Source organism: Cebus imitator, unplaced genomic scaffold (assembly GCF_001604975.1).
Source record: "Cebus imitator isolate Cc_AM_T3 unplaced genomic scaffold, Cebus_imitator-1.0 Scaffold19, whole genome shotgun sequence".
Taxonomy (NCBI): domain Eukaryota; kingdom Metazoa; phylum Chordata; class Mammalia; order Primates; family Cebidae; genus Cebus; species Cebus imitator.
Window position 1 is genome coordinate 5,249,024 of NW_016107334.1, and position 26,507 is coordinate 5,275,530.

The window sequence follows — 26,507 nt, forward strand, 5'->3', positions numbered from 1 at the left end:
AAAAGCCAGCCACCTGTGTTGGGTCTATTTATAATTTCTGTTATATTCATAACATGTCTAACTAAGATATATGTCCCAGAGATACCTGTACTATACAGAGTTAGGATCTTAAAAAAAATTCAAAAGAAAATATGGTGAGCTTTTGACATGGAAAATAATGAAATGTTCTTATCATGAAAGCGAGAGTGGTTATGCATATATGTCCATTGTATCTAATGTAGGGAAGACAGACAATATGGATAGAAAATTGTTTGCTGCTGGAAATGATCATTAAAAAAATGCAGTGCTACTGTGGGTCTAACTGGGTTATATGCTGGGTATTGTCCTGATTAAGTGGCCATCACTCAAGCCTGACTACTGCCTGTAGGCTAAGTTGCTGTGAGATTTTAGTTCACTAGAGGGAGCTTGTGGGTAGGAGTGATGCGGTTCCCACGCAAAGAAGATTGATTGCATTCATTCAATCCCCACAGCCTGAAAAATACTTCCTATTTATTTTATTCAGGAGCTTGTAGTAGCATGTCCCAGAGTTGCCTAGTCATTTTTTTTTCTACTAGTGAAAAGTCTAATTTCTTTTTCCATTTTTTATTCTTCTATGAAATTCACTCAATCGCAATAATGGTGAAACATTCCGTTATGTTTGCCTCTCCAAGTTCTTATCTGGTTTCATCACCAATGCTTGTTTTATCCCAGAGAATGGCCAGTGAAAGAGCTAATCCCTTTGGGATGACTACCTATTTCATGTTTGTTCTTGATTGTTCAACCACTTACTTAAGCAGTAAAATAGTAATAATAATTTACAAATGACATACCCTATGGTTTGTAATGAATCTGACATACCTCAGTTGCTAGTTTACTAGTATATGTCAGGTTCAGGGGGCACATTTCCCAGAACTGTGCTTTACTACTTGACTTTTCTTTAAGTCAGATTCTGAATGGGAATTAAAGTTAATTACTAAATATTATTTGCCATTTTAGCAGTCAGCTGAAACCAAATTGGTAAATGAATTTTTAAATGTGTGTATAACCATGTATGTCATTGTATTTATATGGCACATTCACATGCTTGCCTACTGTATAAGTCCATTCTCACACTGCTATAAAGAACTACCTGAGAATGACCTGATACTGGGTAATTTATAAAAAAAAAAAAAAAAAAAAAAAAAGATTTAATTTACTCACAATTTCAGAGACTTAACAGAAAGCTTGACTGGGAAATCTCAGGAAACTTATAGTCATGGAGGAGGATGGAAAGGAAGCAAGGCAGTTCTTTCCATTGTGACAGGAGAGAGAGGGACAATGCACAAAGGGGGAAGCGTCACATACTTTTAAACCATCAGATCTCCTAGGAACTCTATCATGAGAACAGCAAGGGAGAAGTCTGACCCCCATGATTCAATCACCTCCCACCAAGACCCTCCCCAATATTGGGAATTACAATTCTACATGAGATTTTGGTGGGGACACAGAGCCAAACCATATCACCTATTAAAAGTTAGATGTCCTTATCTTTTAAATTTGAGGAATAGACTATCCCCAAGCTGAGTCAAAGCTACCAAAGACTGCTTTCATATCAAGACTGCTTGATGGTTTCTTATTTAAAGTTTTTCTCCTAAGTTCACATCAAAGGGGAATTCAATATTAACATTATTATCACTCTTTTAAAAATTGTTTTTTAGTTCAGTTGGTTACAGATAGCTTTCACATTTTTTCCCCAAATTCATTTCTGTGGAATATTAGTAAGTAGGTGTTTCAGGGGTACCCAAGTCTACCCCTGACAACATGCTAGACAGCTTGCTATAATAACTCAAAGGACATAGAAAAAAATGTTATACTCATGGTTATAATTTATTACAGCAAAGGATACAAATTAAAATCAGCAAAGGCTTGGGTCGAGTCCAGGAGAAACCAGAGGCAAGATTTCAGGTATCCCCTCCCAGTGGATCCAAGAGGGCCTGCTTAGTGCTCTCAGCACTGATAAGTGGCCACATGTATGTGGTGCCAACCAGGGAAGCTTACCTCAGCTTTGGTATCCCAGGTTTTTATTGAGAGTCAATCATGTAGGCATGGAGTGCCCTCAGGACTGACCTCAGCTACTCAGACTCCAGCCCCACCATAGAGTTCACCGTAAGAATTGTTAGAATAAATAAAAATAGGTGTTTTTTAAAGGTCATATTGTTGGGATAAACTTATCTAGGCAAACTGATGCTGTGTAGTCTAAAGCCTGAGGCATACAAAAACAGACATTCCATATAAAAACAGAGTGGCCAATGGCCTTAGAGATATAAAATACTCTTATCAGGCAGAATACTCCAAGGGCTCAGAGCTTATCTTCCGTAAGTTACTGTCTAAGATCCATTCCTGAAAATAGGACTTTTTCTGGGGTGTCAAGTATTCGAGGAATCCAGACCTCCTGAATTAACACTTTCCTGTCTAAGAGGTGTTACTCAAAATTAGATTTCCTTGGACAAATACTTGGCACGCACTGATATAAAAAACATTAAACAGCTTTCTCCTTTGCTCTTAACATGCCAATATCTGTGTGGCACTCCAAGTTTGTGAATGTACATGTTTATCTTCACTTAATGAATTTCAAAATCTTTTCCCCCAGAGATCTAATTTTAGGAAATACTGCTCAAAATAAAATTTCATCCTTGAGCAAAGTATTCTGTTCAATCAAAGAAAATGTTAGTTAAAGAGCAAATGGAAAAAGAATCTGAAGCATATGAGTTACTGGTAAATGATCCATAGTTTGGTATTTGACATGAAGAATTGTGATTGTCTCTTAGTATCTGGTGTCTTCACTGTGTTTTAATTAATAACTTGCTTCCCAATGTTTCACAAATCTTTATCTTCAGTGTTTTGGTAATGAAAATCTGTATATTTTCTTAACCTTATCACTTTGGTCATGAAAAACCAGGATATTCTGATTTCTATCATGTTTATTGGAATAACTGTCAGTGTTAATAAGGAAAAAATATTTAGCTATCAAGCGTATAGAAAAACGTCCCTGAAACATCAGTTTATCTTAACTGACTTCTACATAAAAATGACCTACTTGTTTCTGAAAAACATTTCCTATATGATAACTCACAGATTGTATTTGAAATTGTCCATATACCTGCTAGAATTGACTGAACTTACTACTAGGCCATTAAAATTCTTCTTATTGTAGTTGTTACTACTATTCTTATTCTGTGAATTTGCACCAGAGTTACAAATGGGAAAAAAGAAAAGCAATTTGAAATTTGCAGGCAGTCATTTGAAAACTTGGTTTAAAAAAATCTGTGGTCTCATTAGTGCGGCGTGGTGAAAACACTCTCTCAAGCATTTTGTTTCAAGTACAGTCATGAAATGTACACGTACACATGGATTTTGCAGACAAAAGGAAAGTGAAATCAAGCCAACCCTTTTCACAGGAAGATGTCTTAGAGTTCAAGAATTATGAATCATTTATTTAGTTCTGAAATCTAATAAAACCTCTTTATTAAAATGAACGCATGTTTCACTACCAAAGATATTTTTTATCTGATACCAAACAAGTTTTCCTTTATTTATTTAGCATATGCATCACATATGCTTTTGAAGTAAATATTAATGCATAACAAGACAAATACAACTAGACATATTTACGGTGTTGTGCATGAGATAACATTTTAAACACATGGGAAGCATATTATAGTATTTTAGTATAAAATATATCTTAAACTCTATCTTACTGTATGTGTATTTTATCCCATAAATGGTATTAATGAAGGTAATTGAAGAAATCTTTTTTTAATGGAGAATTCATAGAATCATTGAATTTTCGCACTTGCATTTTGGAGAGTAGATTTGATGGTACTTCCTTGTTATAGGTAGCAAGATATGTTTAGTTAATGGATAAATCTTGATCTTCAGCAGTCTCAGAGTCAGATATCAATGTCATCAGCAAAGATAAAAACCTATAGTGCAGACCAGTTATTACTGTAAAACAAGATGTAATAGAAGCTTATCCATACAAATGAGCAAGGCATCACATGAGTAAAAACTGAAAGATGTATATGCCCCATACTGGACAAAATGTGGCAGTTCAATAATGGTCCTCAAACTGATCGAGGCTCTCTGGGAACTTTGGCAGCTCATTCGGTCCCTCAAATATTTGAAGAAGCTCAATGATTAGATCTTCTTTATCTTCAGAGTCCAGCTTCCCATAAGATTTAACCTCAAATTAAGTCTACTGCAGACCAAAGGGACCCATGAGGTTTTCTGCAAATAGCAACCAATGAGGACCTTGGGATTTCATTAGACAATGGTATGTACAGAGAACTCAAGCCAAGGCTGGCAAGCAGGCAGCCTTTGGGCTGAAGTCAGCCTCTAACCAGCTTTATTTTTCTTTGGCCTACTTGCCAAAGATATCAATTTGAAAAATTAGAATATTTCATATAAATGTAATTTTAATTTTTCTTGAAGACATCAGTACCTTTGGCACCAGTGGGCATAAAAACATTGGTTGCTATTTGCAGAAGACCTTGCTCGTCAATGTATGGAATTATGGCTAGTGCTCGACTTACGACCATGGTCGGGACCGTGGACCGGTAGTAACACGATTTGGTCGTAAGTTGAGTAGGCTATATGTACAGTTGAAATGGTGCACGCGGAGATGGTAGTGCTGCCGGAAGCTGGTCCGCACTGTCGTACGCCCAGCTGGGCAACGTTTGTGCTGCCAGACGCGGAGCAGTCGTGGCTAGCAATTGTGGTCGTAAAGTCGAATGGTCGTAAGTTGCACAGGTGGTAAGTCGATCAATACAGTATCGTAATTGTATATGCTATCTGTCAAGGACTATATGTAACTGTGTATGTATGTGAAGTACTTATAAAGCATGCACACATACACAAACAATTTTGGAAAAATCGCATTTTTTGTTTTTTCATAATCCATATGGTGTTACATAATTTCTCAGCCCATAGTTTATTGATTGTAGTGGATAAAGTTTATGTACTACATAAAGCACTTTTCACTTAAATCATAGCCCAGGGGTTGTTTGATGTGTGGCAAATATCTACTATTCTTGCATTTATAAAAATTCTAATTTCCAACTGATTACAGGGCCTTAGGGCTACATAAATGGCCTCAGATGTTGACCCTTTCAGAATATGCAAGCTCCCTTTAGATTCTTTAAGCTTATTGGATGAAGAGAATGCACCCGGAATGTTTCTTGATATCTACTTCCATGATTATTTATTTCCCTGGGAATTTTTGATAGCTTGGATACTCTCATTCACTTGACCTAAATGCCATAGTAATAAGGAAGAAGATTTCAAAAACTTTAGAATTATTTGTTTATAATCAACTGGGAGGTTTTGTGGAACATTTAAAATATCTTAGTGCCATATATTTTAATTATTATTATTATTATTATTTTAGACAGAGTCTCATTCTATCACCCAGGCTGGAGTGCAGTGGTGTGATCTTGGCTCACTGCAACCTCCGCCTCCCGGGTTCAATCCATTCTCCTGCCTCAGACTCCTGAGTAGTTGGGACTACATGCACACACCACTACGACCGGTAAATTTTTTGTATTTTTGGTAGAGATAGCGTTTTGCCATATTGGTCAGGCTGGTCTCAAACTCCTGACCTCAAGTGATCTGCCCATCTTGGCCTTCCAAAGTGCTGAGGTTACAGGCATGAGTCACTGTGCCTGGCCCTTAGTGCCATATTTTAAAATTCCTCAAAGATAAACATTAATAAGAACTGGCACATTACACACTGGTTGGCACCATCCCAGCACTCTTATTTCTTGGTAAGTTTTTCTACTCTCTTCTGTGAACTACTGGAAGACCAGTGGGAGTTTGTCTCCTGTGAGTTAGCCTTTAAGCTTTTGCCGGCTTTAAGTTGTACAAACACACAAAAGAGAGATTATTTTTATGCATCCTAGGTTTTTGAGATGCTTTTTACTTGCAGAAGCTGAGGGGTTTTATAATGTTCCCAACTCCAGTATAAGGCAGAGAAACTGGGTGGCATGTTGAGTGAAATGCTACACTGTGTTAATAATGGTTTTGAAAGAAATCAGGAAAGTTAATCATGTGTAGACACAGGGTTAAGAAGCAATGTAACAGACTATTAAGCTTAATATAGATACGTGATATAAGCATATGCAGACAGCCATTAGCATAAATTCATGTTACAGGAGAGCAGCATGGCATGCCACTTGGCGGATTTATAATGTATGTGAGGGGCAAGATGAAGATCAATAGGAGAAGGAAGTGGGTCAGAAAATCCATATACAGGTCCTGGATCAGGATGATAAAACCACTGCAAATTATAACTACATTATTTTTGAATGCTGTTATTGCCTGAGACTTTATTACATAGACATGTCAAGTGCAGGGACTGAAGGCAGGGAAATCTCCCATAGTTTCCAGCTGGTTCGGCATGAGAACTGTCCAACTCTGTTAGCTGGAGCTTGCTTTCCTTAATGCTGACAATCATTATGTTAATGACGAATCATGTTCATAGACAGGAATATATAAGATTTAGTTAGGTTTTTGGGGAAACGTGAATACTTCAGTAATTCCAGTGACAATTATGTCTTGATAATTCTAATTCATGATAGTCATGACATAAAAATGTCAAATGGCCATCAAGCAAACAAACACCATATTTGTAAATAAATTATTCTAGGGTTCTGCCTTTCAACGAAAAGAAGCAAATACATTTTTCTCTCTGTTTCAATTAAAGCCCACTTATAAGATTGTCTGAATTATTTGGAGGGACTCCTTTTTTTGCAGATGTTTGGATTTTTTAGTTTGCTTGGCAAAATGAATAATTTTGGCAAGCAAAGATGGTGGTTTTTACAAATCTGGGAATGAAAGCAGTTATAATCCACAATGATGGTAGAAAATTCTTACTTTAATTGGGTCTTAATCTATTGGTGCAAATGTCTTTTCTTATCTATTTTCCCTAAGTTTTAAAAATTGAAAATCTTTTGAGAAAATTTTTAGTTCAAACTTTCTAAGACCCAGACAATAAGAACACAATGCTTGCAAAGTTTTAAAAGTCATCAATTTGCTCCTCTTTTGCCTGGAAAAAAACAAAACCAGCAGGAGGCTCAGTGAGTGTGTCCTCTCTTACTCTCTTCTTTCCCTTTCCTTCCTTCCTTCTTTTCTTCCTTCCTTCTCTCTTTTTCTTTCTCTCTCTCTCTTTTTTTCTGTCAGAAACCAAAAATCTCCAGAGCCTACTGGAGATGATCACTATTATTATTTTTTTTCAGAGACACTCCAAGGACATTAATATGTGCCAATTCTTTTATCTCTTCTGACCAACTGCTATTAATATTTCATATTCTTCAATCTAAACTTTTTCCCTTTGGCTTAAAGTTAATATCTCTGTAAAATATCTATTTTCTTGAAAAGACTATCACTAAAAGTTCTCATCAGGCTGGGTATGGTAGCTCATGCTTGTGATCTCAGCACTCTGGGAGGCTTACATGAGCCCAGGAATTCGAGACCAGCCTGGGCAACACAGGGAGACCACATCTCTATTAAAAAAATTTAAAAATTAGCCAGATGTGGTAGCACGTGCCTGTAGTCCCAGTTGCTTGGGAGGCTGAAGTGGGAGGATTGCCTTGAGCCTAGGAGGTTGAGGCTGCAGTGACCCATGACTGCACCACTGCACTCCAGGCTGGATGACAGAGTGAGACCTTATTTCAAAAAAAATTTTTTAAGTTAAAAAATCGGCTGGGCGTGGTAGCTCACACATGTAATCCTAGCACGTTGGGAGGCCGAGGTGGGTGGATCTTGAGGTCAGGAGATCAAGATCATCCTGGCTAACATGGTAAAACCCCATCTCTAGTAAAAATACAAAAAACTAGCAAGGAGTGGTGGCACGTGCCTGTAGTACAAGCTACTTGGGAGGCTGAGACAGGAGAATGGCTTGACCCTGGGAGGCAGAGGTTGCAGTAAGCCAAGATTGCGCCACTGCACTCCAGCCTGGGCAACAGAGCAGGACTCTGTCTATAAAAAAATAATAAATTTTAAAAATTAAAAAATAGAAGTTCTCCTCAATGTTTCATTTCTTAGGTTGAGGTGGGGCTATGAAAGGAAGTGTAACAGGACTGGAAGGCCAGTGTGGCCACAGCAAGCACATCAGAAAAAGTCAAAGAGAATTCACAGAGCAAGAAGAGAAAAGTATTACGTCCATTGAACACCACGATTGCTTCCCAATTTATGCCTAGTGTTCCATTATTGGAACACTAAGCTTGTGGGAATTATTTATATTCTACAGCTCAAGGTCATCGTCAATATCTATTTTTCACAAAAACATTTGCAACCTCTGACATATATTGGTTAAGAAAAATATTTCAAGAAGAAGAAATAGTAGCAGCACTGCTAATATTCAAGATAATGACCACAGCTAATATTTAATAGGAGACATTGCTGTGGGCTATCCACATGTTATATGACTTAGTCATCACCACAATTTATTATTCCCAATTTATTGATGACTAAAAAAAAATTCAAAAAACAAAGTTTAAGAAACATTCCTCACTAAGCCCTTATGCTTTTTCCTCATTTCCACTTACTTCTAATCATGGATAACGCCAAGTCCAAATCACAATTCTAGACTACATTTAAGTCTTCACTTCTCTGGCTGCAAGCAGAGAAGGATAATAGAGCAAGAAGAAAGATAAGATGTTCATGAAAATAGGCTTCCAATGTAAAGGGGAATCTGTGCAGAGAGGTGGGGTTGGCATGAAGGTGAAGGGTAAAGTTTATCCATATGGGGAGAGTTTTTAAGATGTTTAAACATTCAGCATGAGTTTTTCATTGAGTTTTGGCAAAAGGAGTTATAAATGTAGCAGTCTTAGCCAAAAGACCTAGAGAGTAAAAACTTTGTCACCCTCTGATTTGAACCTAAATGGAAAATAAGCAATAGAAATTTAAACTGTGCATAATATGGTTTTTTAATTGGAATCTGTATGTGTCAGGGGTGGGTGTTAGGTAGTTAGCTAAGGGCAAAAAGGTAAGCTACAACAAATTTAGTATGAATGGTTATACCTGTCCTTACTAAAATTTCAAATGGAACCAAATTAGTGTCAGGATTTTTTCATAATCCTGGATATTTCTGCAGTAGGTTTCACAATTCTGAGAAGGATAGACAGAATTAGAAGACAGAAGAGCTATTTATTTCATTTTTAAGTTTCTATAGGAAATTAAAATTGCTTCAGATTTGGACTACTATGCTTCATGGCTTCCTCTCTTCCTCACATATTTTTAATGTAAAGCTTTCAAATGGGTCTTTTTCTAACTCATGATCGGCAGGGCTGGAAACTGCCTAGATGAAAGCCATTGGCTTCTTGGATCTACACCAGGTTCAAGGGAAGGTAGTAAGTAAGGAAAGTGTTAATTGAAAGTAGGGTTTTCAGTTTTTTATTGCTGGGCAATGAGTGAGAAACTCACTTTGGCTGCCTCTTTCCCAGTTGTTCTTGAAATTCACTCTTTCACTTTTCTAGAATTCTGTTGGGCATGCTGGATTTTCTTAATGCCTTTTCCTGCTTTACAACGGTCTTTTCTTCCTTTTTCTTTCTTTTTTTTTTTTTTTTGTTTTTTTTTCTAAATATTACTCATACTACACACCTCTGGCAACCTACGTGCAACAATGCTAGGGGAGGCAATGAATATTGCTTTTAGCTAGTAAAAGGAATGCATCTCTCATCTTAAATGTGACCTCCCTTGAAGCAAATAAAAAATAGTATGTAAATCTTGGGCATCACTGAGAACTCCACAGCTGTTCAGAGTTAGCTGAACTCTGACAGTGAAAGATATTGTTGAGAGCCATCAGGCTGTGCTGTACCATGAGGGAGGGCAGTGACAATCCCTAAGGGGAGCACAAGAACACTGTGACCCCAACTTCTGACATCCTTGTGGCAGGCTGTTCACCATAGTAATCACTGTAAGGGTTTTTGGGGGAATAGCAAAACAGATCACTCATTCCCTGGTAAGATCACAGTAAAGAAACTGTCCGAAATCTTGAGGAAGAGCTGAAGCATCAGCATTAACCTATAGGCCTAACTAGAGAAAGCAGCAGCAAGTTTTTCTGAAGTTCAGAGCAGAACAGTGCTGTAACCAAATACTGCATTTGCCTCCTTCATTATATAAATTGCTCAATTTAAGTAGAGGAAACAAGAGAAGTAGGGGGAGGAAGAGGAGGAGAAAGACAGAAAAAGAGAGATTCTTTCTTATAGCAAAAATAATATGTCATCATTTAAGGACAAAATTGGGTTTCTAAAGCTTTTTCTGTGACGTCAAACAGCAATATGTGTGACTTACATTGCTTTTGCATACAGGATTAATGTCCAAGAGGCTTTGGGGCCAGCCCCGTGATGCCAAAGATAATGTAATATGCTACACATAGTCAGATCTCAAACTGGGAATGCTTCTTTGCAAAGAATAAGGTGATATTTCCTGAGGGAGTCCGGTGAATATGAGAAGGTTAAGATGTTGCTTAAATAAAATGATGCTTTCAATGATTATCCAATTACAGTCTACAGCAGCTCTTAATAATGACTATAGCCATAGTTGAATGAAAACAAAACAGATAGATTCATAGGATAAATAGACATTATAGAAATGTCTTAAGAATACAGACCCTAATCTACAGCTGTGTTATTGCCATGATTTTCCTGTTTTTTAAAGAGAAATTGCACATTTTATAAAGGACCAAAAAAGTTTGCTTTGGTGCTGTTTTGAAATTATTTGCATGTTACAATTTAATCAAGTTCTGCTCTTGTCCTTTGTGGCCAGGAAATCACTGGGTTAAGTTAGCACTAACGTGTGTTCCCTGACCCTGGAAAGCTTCATCAAATGTACTCATTACTGATTGAGCAAGAGAATGAATAGTTGTGAGTCCCAGCTTAAGCGCTGGTGGGATTGTGTGTAAGCCTGAACGTGGTTGAGGTATTTAAATTTTGATTTTTGTAATGGGCTCTGACATGTTTCATTTCCTCCGAGGGAACACTTGAGACCTCTGAAAGTAAATGTTGCTAAAAAGTCATCAAGGCAGAATATTAAAATGCCATCAAAGGAAAATTTCACTAATGCAATCCAGCTAGAGCTCCAGGTACTGGAGCGAAAAGGGGAGTGTCAAAGGTCCCGGTTCTTTTAGCTAAACATGATTTGTTCCTCTTCGCTGACTGTTTCTCCAAATAAATTATTTAAAGTCTTATTTCTTCTTTCTCTTGGGCCTCTTAAAGTTCAACTATACTGCGAGGTGGTAGGAAGCAGTGGAGAGAGGAGGAGATGGCATAGCTTGAAATTCAGGAAATGGTTTTTGGTGAGGAGCTTCCCCTTGGCATCCTGTTTCCTTCATTCTGTACGAGCTGACCAGGCATGTGGTCAGCTGAAAGGGTAAGAATGCTCAGTTACCACCTTAAGGCTAAAACCGCCCTAATGAGACATTGTCTGTCAAAATTATAATAACATAGCAGAGTGTTAGGAATGAGTGAGATCATCAAAGAACATTGATTTAGCCATGTGTGAAGAATATTAGGGTTTGGGGGACAGCACGATTATTTTTATCAATGATTCTATCCAAACATCATTAGCATTTCCAAAATAATTTGAATTTTAGGTAACTTTTATATTAATGGATTTGTGGGAGAAAAAATAAATATTAAACTCTCTGAATCTCTTTGTACAAAGGGTATTTAGTAAGAAATGATTGGCCTTGTGAGATTGGTAATTCTCCATTGGACTTAATGCTTTCCTGATCAGCATTGTGTTAAACAATATATCTTTTTCTTTTGGAGTTTATTTTCTGATGTATATTTGTATTCTAAGAAAGCTATGTTGGATATTTCCTGAAATGGAGAAATGTGGATCTCCCTAAACTTTGTTGATGACAGAAGTTTCCCCAGGTGTAAGAGACTCTAATCATTTATCTTTGGGCTAATATTCCTATTGAACTCATAATTTCCTCATTTCTCCTGCTGGCTGGCAGGGTTTGTGCCAACCAACATCTGGTCTTCTATTAACTTAGCTTGACACCTACAGTTCTATCTGTCTAACCCATAGGACAAATAAATTACTTTAGTGAACTGGTTTGTGAAATAGCAGGTCTACCTTTGGAAATCAAACTTCTACTCTATTGATGAAACAGCATAATTTTTAAGCATGCAGAATCAGAACTGTTGGCATTCCCCAGTGCTAGAATCTTGAGTTGGTTTTCCAGTCCTCTTGGGAAATGGGACACAAACAATCCATGTTTTGCATCAAAAGATGGTGTATTCTTATGGTTAAGAGTGTAATTTTTGGCCCCACTTTGTCTTGGTTAATTTCCCATCTCATTGATTTTTAGCTGTGGGACCCCAAGGTAGCTGGTGAACCTCACATCCTGTAAAATGGAAAGTAGTATCACTTATTCCACTGGTTTGCCATGAGAATGAGAATTGTATACAATGCTTAGCTTAGTTGCAGATATGTAGTAAACCATGTAATAAATGTCGGCTGTTAACAGAGTTCATAGTGTCTGAAGAAAAATGCCACAGGTAAAGCTTCACATCTTTAGGAAGTTCTATTTAACGTTCTGAGTAAAGACCAAAACTAAATTTTTACAATCCCTTTGCAGTGGCTTTCAGAAAGAAGGAAGTGATTCCTGGGAGAGTACCAGATGTAAGTCTATTCATTATGAAGTCAGATGCAGTATGCAAAAAGAACAAGAATTAACAAGACTTGGTGGCCAGTGTTTTTGAGACGGCACATTGCCAAACTTAATGTTTTGTACCTAAGACAGAGATAATAGATGTCCTGATATATGCTTCTTATGTGTCTTCTAAGAAGAGGACTTTTTCTTTGAGATAATTGCTCAGGCAACTAAGGCATAAAAATTATCAATCTCACAATAGCCAGGCAACATCATCTTTTCAACTAAATTTTGAGAAAAATTTCTCAAAACTTCAGTTTGAGGCCAGGCGTCATGGTGGCTCATGCTTGTAATCTCAGCACTTTGGGATGCTGAGGTGGGTGAATTACCTGAGATCAGAAGTTCGAGACCAGCCTGGCCAAAATGGCAAAACCCTGTCTCTACTAAAAATACAAAAAATAGCCGGTGTGGTGGTGCACGCCTATAATCCCAGCTACTGGGGAGGTTGAGGCAGGAGAATTGCTTGAACCCAGGAGGCAGAGGTTGCAATAAGCTGAGATCATGTCAATACATGTGTCAATACAGAGATTCCAGCAAATAAAATGTCTAATAAATAATAAAACACCCATATATTTCCCAACCAGCTCAAGAAATAGACCTTTCATACCTTTAATAGCACTTTATCCTTTTATGCCTCTCCCTAAGGAATCTATTTTTTCTTGTCCCATCTCTATTTCAATTGTCTTAAATTCCCAATTCCTGACAAGAGTGCTTTTATAAATATTGTTTTTATCATTCCTTTATTTATTTTTTTGAGATGGACTCTCACCCTGTGTCACAGGCTGGAGTGCAATGGCACAATCCCAGCGCACTGCAACCTCTGCCACTCAGGTTCAAGTGGTCCTCCCACCTCAGCCTCCCAAGTAGCTGGGATTACAAGCATGCACCACCACGCCTGTCAAATTTTTGTATTTTTAGTAGAGATGGGGTTTCACCATATTGGGCCATCTGGTCTTAAACGTCTGACCTCAAGTGATCTGCCCCCTTCGGCCTCCCAAAGTGCTGGGATTACAGGCGTGAGCCACCATGACCAGCCTCCTTTGTTTTTATGACAGTTACATTGATATGCAAATGATATACCCCAAACGGTAGATATTTAATATGTACAAGTTGATCAGTATATGTATAGACATACATGCAAGTACGCATGCACACACACATGAAATTATTACCACAATAAAAAAAAAAATACCCATCACACACACATTTCTTCTTTCTGCTTTTCTGATGCTTCTATCCTTCCACAACCCTCATCACCAGACAGGAAGTACCCTGCTTTCTGTCGCTTTAGACTGGATTTCCTTTTATAGAATTTTAGATAAATGGAATTATTTACTATGTGTTACTATTTTGTTGCCCTGCTTCTTTCATTCAGTACAATTATTCCAAGGTCCTTTCATACTGGTATATATCTCTTTTATTGCAGGGTAACATTTCATTGTCTATACCAGAATATCACTTATCCTTGATGGGCTATGGATTATTTTTCATTTTGGCTATTATAAATAAGGTGCCATGAATATTTGAATAAAAGTCTTTGAATTATTTAATACTATGTTGTGATATCTTTTGGGTAAATACCTAGAAATAGAATTGGTGAGTAATTTGGAAAGTATATTGTCAATTTTTAGAAAGCAACTAGTCTTTTAAAAAGTAGTTAAACTTTTTTTACATTTCCAAGGGAAGTTTACAAGAGTTCTAGTTGTTGTATAGAATTGACAAAACTTCTAGGGTAAATCTTTTTAATTTTAGGCATTCTGATAGTGTGTGGAGGTATCCCATTCTGGCTTTAATTTGAACTTTTCTAATTGCTAATGATGTTAAGAATCTGTTAATGTGCTCATTTGTCCATTAGTTATTGGATAGTTTGTTTTCCTTCATTAAATTGAGAAGGATTTTATAGGATTTATTCTGGATGCAAGTACTTTTTCAGATATGGGAAATATTTTCTCGCAGTCTGTGACTCGTCCTTTGATTATTTTAACCATGCTTTTCAAAGATCAGAGGCTCTTAATTTTTATGAACTTCACATTATCAACTTTGGTTTTTCTGGGTCATGATTTGTAAATTATATCTAAGAAGTATTTCTGTGACTTAAGGTTGTGACAATTCCCTCTATGTTTTATTCTAGAAGTTTTGCAATTTTAGATTCTATATTTAGATCAATAATCCTTTTTGAGTTAAAGTTTTATCGACGTTATATTAAGAAATATTTCTGTGACTTAAGGCTGTGACGATTTCCTCTGTTTTATTCTAGAAGTTTTGTGGTTTTAGATTCTATATTTAGATTGATAATCCTTTTTGAGCTAAAGTTTTATCAACATTAACTTTGTCATTAAAGTTTTAATGATAATAGATTAATGAAAGAATTGCTTCAAAAATTGTTAGAAAAAATTTGATTAGAAAAAAATTTTTCTAACAACAATTTTTGAAGCAATTCTTTCATTAATGAATTATCATTAAAACTTTAATGACAAATTAATGACAATTAAATATCCAATTTTTTCTAACAAAAATTTTTGAAACAATTCTTTCATTAATGAATTGTCATTATACTTATATAAGAAATCAATTGACATGTATAGGTGTGTTTCTGGAGTGTCTATTTTGTTCCATTTATTTAGTTGTTGATATTTGTGCCAACACACATTGTCTTGATTACTAAAACGTAATAAACCTTGATCTTAAAAAGTGTAGGTCCTCCAACTTTGTTCTTTTCCAAAGCTTTGTCTATGTTAGATCATTTGCATTTTCATATGAATTGTCAATTTTTTTTTTTTTTTTTTGCCATAATCTTACTCTTGCCCAGACTGGAGTGCTGTAGCCTGATTTTGGCTTACTGCAAACTGTTGCCTCCCAAGTTCAAGGGATTCTGTTGCCTCAGCCTCCCTAATAGCTAGGATTAGAGGCACACCACCACACCTAGCTAATTCTTTTGTATTTTTAGTACAAATTGGTCAGGCTGGTCTCAAACTCCTGACCTCAAGTGATCCACCAGCCCCGGCCTCTCAAAGTTTTGGGATTACAGGCGTGAGCCACCGCTCCCAGCCTGAACTTTAGAATTAACTTATTAATTTCTACAAACAATGACTTTTTGGATCTTAATTGAAATTAGGTTTAATCTGCAGATCAATTTGTGGAGAATTTATATTTTAACAATATAGAGTCTCCTCAAACACAAATATGGTATATCTCACCTTTTTTTTTTTTACATTTATAAAAATTTCTTTCAACAATGTCATGGGGTTTGCATTGTATGAATTTATCCGTCTTTTGTCAAATATGTCACTGAAAATTTTATATTTTTATATTACTACAAATAATTTTTAAATTTTAATTTCAGATTGTGTCTAACATAAAATGCAATAGTTTGTATATTAATCCTGTATTTTGCAAACTTGATAATATAACTTATTAGTCTAGTTGTCTTTTTTTTTTTAATAGACTCACTGAATTTTCTAAGTAGGCAATCATGCCTTTTATGAATAAAGAGAATTATACCTTTCCTTTTTGAATCTATAAATTACTTGGGGCAGTATGGCCATTTTCACTGTATTGATTCTTCCTAACCATGAGCATGGAATGTTTTTCCATCTGTTTGTGTTCTCTCTTATTTCCTTTAGCAGTGGTTTGTAGTTCTTGAAGAGGTCCTTCACATCCTTTGTTAGTTGTATCCCTAGGTATTTTATTCTCATTGTAGCAATTGTGAATGGGAGTTCGTCATGATTTGGCTCTCTGTCTGTGATTGTTGTATAGGAATGCTTTTGATTTTTGCACACTGATTTTCTATCCTGAGACTTTGCTGAAGTTGCTTATCATCTTAAGGAGATTTGGGGCTGACATGATGGTGTCTTCTAAATATACAATCATGTCGTCTGCAAATAGAGACAATTTGACTTCCTTTTCCTAATTGAATACTCCTTAATTCTTTTTCTTGCCTTATTTCTGTGGCTAGAAATTCCAATACTGTATTAAATAGGAATGGTGAGGGAGGGCACCCTTGTCTAGAGCCAGTTTTCAAAGAGAATGCTTCCAGCTTTTGACCATACAGTATGATATTGGCTGTGGGTTTGTTGTAAATAGCTCTTATTGTTTTGAGATATGTTCCATCGATACCTAGTTTATTGAGAGTTTTTAGCATAAAGGTTTGTTGAATTTTGTCAAAGGCCTTCTCTGCATCTACTGACATAATCATGTGGTTTTTGTCTTTGGCTCTGTTTCTGTGATGGATCACATTTATAGATTTACGTATGTTGAATCCCAGCCTTGCAACCCCAGGATGAAGCCAACTTGATTGTGATGGATAAGCTTTTTGATGTGCTGTTGCATTCGGTTTGCCAGTGTTTTATTGAAGATTTTTGCATCAATATTCATCATGGATATTGGCCTGAAATTTTCTTTGTAGTTGTGTATCTGCCAGGTTTTGGTATAAGGATGATGTTGATCTCATAAAATGAGGTAGGGAGGAATCCCGTTTTTTGTGTTGTTTGGAATAGTTTCAGAAGGAATGGTACTAGCTCTTCTTTGTATGTCTGGTAGAATTCAGCTCTGAACCTGTCTGGACTTGGACTTTTTTGGATTGGTAGGCTATTAATTGCTGCCTTAACTTTAGACCTTGTTATTGGTCTATTCAGGGATTTAACTTGTTCCTAGTTTAGTCTTGGGTGGGTGTAAGTGTCCAGGAATTTATCCATTTTTTCTAGATTTATGTGCATAAAGTTGTTTGTAGTAATCTCTGAGGGTAGTTTGTATTTCTGTAGAAGCGGTGGTGATATCCCCTTTATCATTTTTTATTGCATCTATTCGATTCTTCTCTCTTTTCTTTTTTATTAGTCTGGCTAGCAGTCTATCTATTTTGTTGATCTTTAAAAAAAAAAAACACCTCCTGGATTTATTGATTTTTTTTTTGAAGGTTTTTTCGTGTGTCTATCTCCTTCAGTTCTGCTCTGAGCTTAGTTATTTCTTGTCTTTTGCTGGCTTTTGAATTTGTTTGATATTGCTCCTCTAGTTCTTTTAATTGTGACGATAGGGTGTCGATTTTAGATCTTTCCTCACTTTTCACGTAGTCATTTAGTGCTATAAATTTCTGTCTAGACACTGCTTTAAATGTTTATGAGAGATTCTGTTTTAAGAACTTCTTTATTTCTGCCTTCATTTCATCATTTATCCAGTCATCATTCAGGAGCAGGTTGTTCAGTTTCCATGTAGTTGTGTGGTTTTGAATGAGTTTCTTAATCCTGAGTCCGAATTTGATTACACTGTGGTCTGAGAGACTGTTATGATTTCCGTTTTTTGCATTTGCTGAGGAGTGATTTACTTCCAGTTATGTGGTCAATTATACAGTAAGTGTGATGTGGTGCTGAGAAGAATGTATATTCTGTGGATTTGGGGTGGAGAGTTCTGTAGATGTTTGTTAGATCCCCTTGGTCCGGATCTGAGTTCAGGTCCTGGATATCCTTGTTAATTTTCTGTCTCATTGATCTGTCTAATATTGACAGTAGAATGTTAAAGTCCCCCACTATTATTGTGTGGGAGTCTAAGTCTCCTTGTAGGTCATTAAGAACTTGCATTATATATCTGGGTGCTCCTGTATTGGGTGCATATATATTTAGGATAGTTAGTTCTTCTTGTTGCATTGATCCCTTTACCATTATATAATGCCCTTCTTTGTCTGTTTTGATCTTTGTTGGTTTAAAGTTCATTTTATTTGAGGCAGGATTGCAACCCTTGCTTTTTTTTTGCTTTTCATTTGCTTGTTAAATATTCCTCCATCCCTTTATTTTGAGTCTATGTGTGTCTTTGCACATGACATGGGTCTCCTGAATACAGCACAATGATGGGTCTTGGCTTTTTCTCCAATTTGCCAGTCTGTGTCTTTTGATTGGGGCATTTAGCTGGTTTACATTTAAGGTTAATATTATTTTGTGTGAATTTGATCCTGCCATTTTTATACTAGCTGGTTGTTTTGCCCATTAGTTGACGCAGTTTCTTCATTGTGTCAACGGTCTTTACCATTTGGTATGTTTTTGCAGTGTCTGGTACTGGTTGTTTCTTTCCATGTTTAGTGCTTCCCTCAGGAGCTCTTGTAAGGCAGGCCTGGTGGTGATGAAATATCTCAGCAATTGCTTGTCCATAAAGAATTTTATTTCTCCTTCTCTTATGAAACTTAGTTTGGCTGGATATGAAATTCTGGGTTGAAAGTTCTTTTCTTTCAGGATGTTGAATATTGGCCCCCACTCTCTTCTGGCTTGTAGGGTTTCAGCTGAGAGATCTACTGTGAGTCTGATGGGCTTCCCTTTGTGGGTAACCCGACTTTTCTCTCTGGCTGCCCTTAGTACTTTTTCCTTCATTTCAACCCTGGTGAATCTGATGATTGTGTGCCTTGGAGTTGCACTTCTTGCCAAATATCTTATTTTTATTTTTTGAGCTACATTTGAGTTTTTCATCTTTCAGTTTCAATTCACTAGTTTTTTCTTTGTCTGTGCCTAATTTTCTGTTTACCTTGCCTGTAGTTTTGATTTTCAATAATTACATTCTTATTTTATTAAGTTCTATTTGGCTTCTGTTGCAACCTACATGATCACATTTATAGTTTTTTAACTATTTGCTCAGTTTTTCAATAAAATTCTGTTATTTCAAAATTATTTTACACATTTTAAAAATCTTTATTTGGTGATTTTAAAATCTGAAGTTCTTTTAGAATCTCTAAATCTGTTGTTTTATCAAATATGTAAATTTTTTTGTTGTTTTAGTTTGCTACTTATTACACATGGTGCTTTGTTTCCTCATTTGGCAAGTTTATTATTTCTTCATATTTTACTGAGTCTAATCGATGGATATTTTCAGGGTACTAGCCTGAAGATTATTTACTTTTTTTATCAGTAGAGACTTGGTATTTTTTTTCTGCTGTTATTCTTGACATTACGTAGGTATCATCTAGGCTTTGGGATCTCTGAAGGTTGGTGATAGTGAAACCATTGATACTGTTCTAGTAAAAGCAGGCTTGTGATTATACATTTTCAAAGGAGACAATTTTTTATTTCCATCTGAACCAAAAACACAGAAACAAATTAGATTTTTCCTGACTCTACCTTTGACAGCTGGTTTAGCCCTATCAGGTATCCTTCCCTTATGTATAAGTCTTTGATTGAAATATTCTTCTTCATGTGGTGGAGGGACAGTCTTTCACTTTGTGGGCAGCAAAAACACAAACTATGTTTCTCAGGTACTGCTCTTTCAAAAGAATATCATCTTCTTGGTGTTAGATTTGCCAACATGTGTTGGCAGTTTACCATTCAGTTCAATTTTTTCTGTCATTCCAGAAATACACTAAAAATTATATCTGTAAAAATTCATTCACCATCTTGGTATTTTGCATGTTGGATGGCTAATCATAGGGCCCACTTTGCCATGTTGCAGAAGACATAGATCCTATGATTACTTTTTTCATTGAAAAATGTTTTTGGGGAACTTATGCCTACTTTGTACCTATCCCTGACTAGGGGTTATAAACACAGTGAGTAAAAAGGAAGCCTCTATCCCTGTTCTCATGGAGCTTGAATACTAGTGAGCCAAAAGAGACACACTTTATATGTCTATGTTTGAAGTGGTTCTTAATGTTATGAGGGCAAATAAATATTGTTAATAAATAGGTGAAGATGATGATAATGATGATGTGGTGATAAATGAGTATGTGGTAAGGAAAGGGATATTTGGGTATAATAGTCAACAAAGGCCTCTGCGAGAAAATTACATTTAATCAGACCTGGAGAAAGTTAAAGAGTCATAAGAAAGCCTGTGAAAAAGATTTTTTTCCTTCCTTTTAATATGAACTGGCAAACTCAAATTTTTAAAGATTCTTAAGGGAAAAGCTGTAATGTTCCAGAGAAAGATAAAAAGATAGTGTGATTAAACCAAATAGAATAAGAGTGAGGTTGATAGCAAACCAGTGAGGGTCTTGTTGACTTGGATGAGCAGTTTGATTTTTGTTTTGAATATGATTGAAATTTTGTGCATATCCATAACATATGAATTTTGCTCATAAAAAAAATCAGTCCTGCTGCGAAATTGATATTCATAGGAAACCAGTTAGGTATCTTTTGCATTAATTCAGGCAAGAGATAATGATTGGTTTGAACAGGATAGAGTGGTAGAAGTGGAGAATAGTGGCAGGATTTGGGATAAGTCTTAAACCAGAACTTACTTTATTAACTGAATAGAGGCTTGAGGGAAAGAGAGAGATCTATGATGACTTTTGGTTGCTTGGCCTGAGTAACTTTGTTTATGCTGAAGGCATGAAACCATTATAGGGTAGTAGAGAGCATAAAGTTTGTTTTATACTTGTGACATGTCAAATGTGACATGTCTATTAGGCATTCAACAGGAAGTTGAGAGTGACAGTGGGTTACCAGCTTTAGAAACTCTTGGGTCCCTGAATTCAGCAGATTTGCAGTGTGTCTAGAGGTGCTGCTATATCCACAGGCTATCAAAGAAATAATAAAGGTGAAAGTATTTCAAAATCCACAAATAATGCAAATTATGATTTTTAAAACTGTAACAATCACTTGAGTTTTTTTACCTACTTAATTTATAAAACCTGAAAAAAAATCAGTGTAGTTGAGGTTAAGAGATTTTAAAAATTACTCTTAAATATATCCTGTTGGAATATAGCTTTTTGAAATATGTTTAAATACTACATATATAAAACTTTTAACAATATATATGAAAGCATTATTATTTTATTTATGCATAGTTACCCTTAAGAAAACCATTATAAATATACAGAAATTTAATTGCAGTCTATGTAATTAAAATATATTTACAGGAAAATTGAAGAGCTCAAATACTACTAGAAAATGAAATACTATGAAACTATGAAAGATTCTTCCATAGATTCAGCTATTTTTAATTTTTAAAAAATTAAAATTAAAAAAAGATAAATACAATCTTTCTCCATACTTGACGGACCTTTGTGACTAGTTCTGTTCGGTGAGTTTTGAAGGGCGGATGTATTTAATTCTAAAATAAAGCATGTAATCACAAATACAAGAACAGGTAGAGCAGAGATATCAGTAAGATGGTCTAAGAGTTGTCTGGCAGTAATACCTTCAACAGAAGAAACCTAAACAATAAATAAACAACATTTTGACTGGAGTGACTAAAGTTCAGTATGCTGGTGAGCAGCAAGGAATTGACAAAATATCCGTGGAACTCAGAAGCTCAGCATAGCACCATAGAGAAGAAAGCAAGCCATCCTCCTTGTGTTACGCTGTCTCCCTGCAGGATAAGTTTGGGGTCAGGAAAACTTCTCTTTAAGGGAGCAAGGGGAGAAAGGTAAGCATGAGACCCCCTTATTATCCCTGCAGACACCTTCAGTCCTTGCTATAGAAGAGTCTTTCAGTCCTCTTATGCTTTGAATACTGTTTGGAGAATTACTGGGAGTGCACACTGCTACACTCCCTCAGAGTAGGAGCCCCTCTTGTACTCCCCATCCCCATAGCGTATGCTACTGCAATATACTACCATTTTGAAGCTAAACCCACTGCTAGACTGTCCTGACCTGGGGACCAGTGACCACTGACTCTCCATCCATGAGGTCCCAGTGTACCACATTCACATATAGAACTGTGACCCAGGTTGCATGGAACCTAGGCCCAATGAAATGACCAAGATCTCCATGTCTCAACCTCCATAGCACCCCACCTGCCTGGGGAACAGATGGACTTCCACAATGGAAAGGCTGCTGAGCAGCCAGCCAGTCAACCATGCTCACACACAACTGTACCTCACAGCTAGCTGTCCCTCCAAGCCCATGTACACCCATGTCCAGTTTACAACAAAGTCTTGTGGCAACTCTGCCTCTCCAGAGAGATAGACACACAGTCAGCCAGCCACTGAGATTGTATCCAGATTAACAGACAGAATCAGAGGTCCTTCTCAGAGAGACAACTGCATAGTTGCCTGGCTGCCACACCTGCACAAACTCATATCAAAAGTTTGGCAAAGGCCCTATTTCCCTAGAGACACTAGCGCATAGCCCATTAGAATGCCATGCCCATATGTGCCTAGTTCAACAACCAACCTTGTGCCCCCACTCCCAGTAAAATTGTTCCAATACCACTACAAACTCCCACAGCGTTGGTCACTGAGCAGGTTACAGACATAACTGATAAGGATTACAGCTTAAGAAACGGCACATAGGCCACAATTCTGAATTCACCAAAAATCAAAGTCAATACACCATACCCAATCAACATCTTAGGACCCATGTACAGAAAAATGTCTCTTCCTACAAAAGCTACTGCATAAATTGGAAAAGGGGACTGTTCCATTAGGTGTGCAGATATCAACACAGAGACACAATAAATATAAAAATCAAGGAAACGTAACTTCCCCAAAGAAACACAGTAATTCTCCAATAAGAGATCCCAAATAAAAGGATATTTATAATGTGCCTAAAAAGGAATTCAAAATAATGACCTTAGGATAGCTAAGTGAGGTATAAAAAAAATACAAACAATTCAATGAAATCATGAGAGCAATTCATAATCTGAATGAGGAATTCAATACATTGATAGATGTCATAAAATAGAACTAAACATAAGTCTGGGAGTTTTCTAATTGAATGAATAAATTAAAAATACGGTTGAAAGATTCAACAATGGACTAGATAAAGCAGAAGAAATAATTTCTGAACTTGAAGACAGTTCTTTTGACATAATCTAGCAAGGAGGAAATATATAATCAAATAAAAAAGAATGAAGAAAGACTATGAGACATATGAGACACCATTAGGTGAATAGATTTTTGCACAGTAGAATTACCAGAGGGAGAAGCTGTAGAGACAGCTACAGAAAACCTATGTAATGAAATGATAATTGAAAATGTCTCCAATTGTGAGAGATATATAAACATCCAGATCTAGGAAGATAAGGAGTTACCAGTTAGATTCAACACAAAGTAATATCCTCTGAGGCACATTACAAATTCTTAAAAGGTAAAGACAAAGAGACAATTCTAAGAAGTGTACAATAAAAATATCAAGTCACATATAAGGGAATGTCCATCAGACTGTCAGCAGATTTCTCAGTATAAATCTTGAAGATCAGGAGAAAATGGTATGATATATTCAAAGTGCTAAAATTTAAAAAAAAAAACTGTGAGCCAAGAATATGATATTCAGAAATAGTCTCTTTCAGCAATGAATGAGAAATACCTTCTTATACAAGGAAAATCTGAAATAATTCATTACCACTACACCAGCCTCACAGAAAATACATAGAGTGCTTAACTGGGAATAAAAAGTAGATCATTACTGTTATTATAACACATAAAAATATAAAACTGACCATTAGAAGTAAATTCACAATCAAACTCAGAATATTTCAGTGCCAAAATATATAAGTATTTCAATCCTCTAATATGAAGGTCTAAAGTCAGAATAGTCAAAACTAACAATAGCTACAATTAGTTGCTAAGGGACACATAATAGATAAAGATGTAAATTAAGGCAACAAAGAATAAATTTTCTGGGGAGAAGGAAAATGTCTAGTGTATTTCTATGAAAACCAAGTTAGGTGTTACCAGCTTGAAATACCCTAGTGTAACTACAAGACTCTGTATTTTAGCTTCATGATAACCACAAAGAAAGAAATTAGAGCAGATACACAAATAAGAAAGAAAAAGAAGATAAAGCTAAGTACCACAGAAAAACAAAGAACCATAGAAGCAAACGAGAGGAAGAAAGAAACAAAGGATCTACAAAGTAAGCAGAAAAGAATTAACAAAACGGCAGAAGACCTTTTTTTTTTTTATCAATAATAACCTTGAATATCAATGGATTAAATTTCCCAATTTAAAGATATAGAATGGCTGAATGAGTTTAAAAACAAACAAACAAACAAAAAAAACCCCAAGGGCTAAGCACAATGACTCATGCCTGCAATTCCAGTATTTTGAAAGGCTGAGGCAGGAGGACTGCTCAAGGCCAGGAGTTCAAGAATATCCTGGGCAACAAAGGGAGACCCCATCTCCACAAAAAAAAAAAAGGCTGGGTGCGGTGGCTCATGCCTGTAAACCCAGCACTTTGGAAGGCTAAGGTGGGCAGACCACTTGAGGCTACAAGTTTGAGATCAGCCTGGCCAACACAGTAAAATCTTGCCTTTCCTAAAAAAAAAAAAAAAATAAAAAAAAAAAAAAAAAAAGCCAGGTATGGTGGAACCCACCTGGTTCTACATACTTCAGAGTCTTTCAGCCCTCTTATGATTTGAATCCTCTTTGTAGAGTGATGGGGAGTTCATGCTGTCTGAGAGTACGAGCCCCTCTTGTACTCGCTATTCCTGTACCCTAAGCTACTACAACATAGTACCATTTTGAAACTAAACCCACTGCTAGACTGTGTCCTGCCCTGGAGACCAGTGACCACTGACTCTCCATCCATGAGGTGCCAATGTAATGGGCTGTAAATAGGCTCAGGTGGGAGGATCACTTGACCCCGGGAGTTGGAAGCTGCAGTGAACTACAATCATGTCAGTGCACTCCAACCTGCGCTACAGAGTAAGATTCTGTCTCTAAATTAATTAATTAGGGGGAAAACAAAGCAAGATTCAACTATATGCCATCTATAAGAAACTCCGCTCATCCTTACAAGCAAACACAGATGGAAAGTGAAAAGATATAAAAAGATATTCCAAGCAAATGAAAACCAAAAGCAAGTGGGAGGAGCCATTCTTATATCACATAAAATAGACTTTAAGTCAAAAACTGTAAAAGAGATTAAGAAGGTCATTGTATAATAATAACAGGATCAATTAAACAGGATATAACAATTATAAATATGTATCTAATTAATGCAAGAACATCCAAATATATAAAGCTAGTATTATTATATCTAAAGATATAATAATATCTTTATTATTATAAATAACAATACAATAACAGTAGAGACCTTCAACACCTTGCTTTCAACAATGGATAGATTAAACAGAAAATTAGAAGATAACATTAGGCTTAAACTGCACTATAGAACAATTGAATCAAACAGACATTTACAGATTATTCCATCCAACAGCTAGAGAAAACAGATTCTTCTCAGCTACACATGGAACTTTCTCCTCCATGTGAGATAGATTATATGTTAGGCCACAAAGCAAGTCTTTAACAAGTTTAAGAAGATAGATTATGTGAGGTATATGTTCTGAACACAGAGTATAACACAAGCTGTGAGCAATAAGAAACATTTTGGAAACATTACAAATACATGGACATTAAACAACAGGCTCTGGAATAATCGATGAGTGAATGAATAAGATGAAAGGGAAATTTAAAATTCTGAGATAAATTAGAATTGAAGCACATCATTCTGAAGTCTATGGGGCACAGCAAATATAGTTCTAACAGGGTACTTTAGAGCAATAAGTGCCAACGTCAAAAAAGAAGAAAGAATTTTAATAAACATCTAATAATGTACCTCAAGAAAGTAGGAAAACAAGAACAGTCCAAATCCAAAACTGGTAAAAGAAAGGAAATAATAGGCCGGGTGCAGTGGCTCATGCCTGTAATCCCAGCAAATTGGGAGGCTAAGGCAGTCGGATCACAAGGTCAAGAGATCAAGACTATCCTGGCAAACATAGTGAAACCCTATCTCTACTAAAAAATACAAAAGAAAATTAACCGGGTGTGGTGATGCGTGCCTGTAGTCCCAGCTGCTTGGGAGGCTGAGGTAGGAGCATTGCTTGAACCCAGGAGGCGGAGATTGCAGTGAGCCGAGATTGCACTGCTGAACTCCAGCCTGGCGCCTGGTGACAGAGTGAGACTCTGTCTCAAAAAA